This window comes from Belonocnema kinseyi, chromosome 8, assembly GCF_010883055.1.
Source record: "Belonocnema kinseyi isolate 2016_QV_RU_SX_M_011 chromosome 8, B_treatae_v1, whole genome shotgun sequence".
Taxonomy (NCBI): Eukaryota; Metazoa; Arthropoda; class Insecta; order Hymenoptera; family Cynipidae; genus Belonocnema; species Belonocnema kinseyi.
This window is the reverse complement of record NC_046664.1, coordinates 40,568,334-40,569,344: the sequence shown is the minus strand read 5'-3', so window position 1 is coordinate 40,569,344 and position 1,011 is coordinate 40,568,334. Positions and strand designations below refer to the sequence as shown.

At 44.8% G+C, this 1,011-nt stretch overlaps 1 protein-coding gene across 1 annotated transcript in view; it reads left to right on the top strand.

Annotated features, from left to right (window-relative positions):
• Positions 1-1,011, top strand: part of LOC117178970 — a 14,228-nt gene that overhangs the window by 7,886 nt on the left and 5,331 nt on the right. The window lies entirely within an intron of this gene.

Here is a 1,011-nt window from a genome sequence, read left to right as displayed (position 1 = left end):
TGAAACCCTCTGTACCAGACTTCAATCCGGGCGATTTAAGGAAAGCAAACGTTAGCTCACAAGACATTGACTGATCCTTCACATTTTTGTGGAAGATACCGTACATCCTCTTATCGAGGAGCTGTTCACGAAAGTTTTTCTCTTTTGCTTTCTTAGTCCGGGCTGTCAGGAGTGAGTACTCGAGATAGATTAGATTTGATGCATTTTGCTCACCCCTAATACTGAAGTCAAGTCCGAGTGTTTCAGCAGCCTCCTCCGCTGCTTTGTACAGAAATGCTCCTTTGCCCACTTCTTCGTGATTCCTGACCATTTTAAGAAGATTGTCTCTTCCATTTGCAACTCTATGTGCTGTACCCAGAATAATCCTGTTGTGAAGACATTCAAGGCTGAATATTCCGCGACCCCCTTGACGGCGTGAGATGTACAGTCGCGGAACGGAAGACTTAAGATGCATGCTTTTGTTCTTGTGCATAACCTCTCTTGTCCCGATATCAAGAGATCTGAACTCGTTCTTCGTCCATGGAACTACTCCAAATGAATAGAGTTGTACCGGGACGGCAAACATGTTCGTTGCAGATACATTGTTCCTCGCCGACAGTTCGGAAGACCAAATCTGTCGGATGAGACGTTTGTATCTGCTTCGGAGAGTATCCTTTATAGATGTCACATCCTGAATGCGGTTCTGTGGCACGCCCATGTATGCATAAGTCTCTCCAGCGCAAAGGTGTCGTATGGTGCTTCTATCAACGAGCTCAGGATCTTCAGGGATGCCATTAAGTTTTCCTCGCTTCAAATAAACCTTAGCGCATTTGTCTAACCCAAATTCCATTCCAATTTCCTTAGTATCTCGTTCGACAATCCCCAGAGCTAGATGCAGTTGCTCTCTGCTTTTTTTTCATAGATCTTAAAATCGTCCATGTAAAATACATGAGTAACCTTGTACTTTCGATCTGCAGGTTTGCCGCACAAGTACCCGTCGGAATGGCGCAGTGCTAGAGATAGTGGCAATAA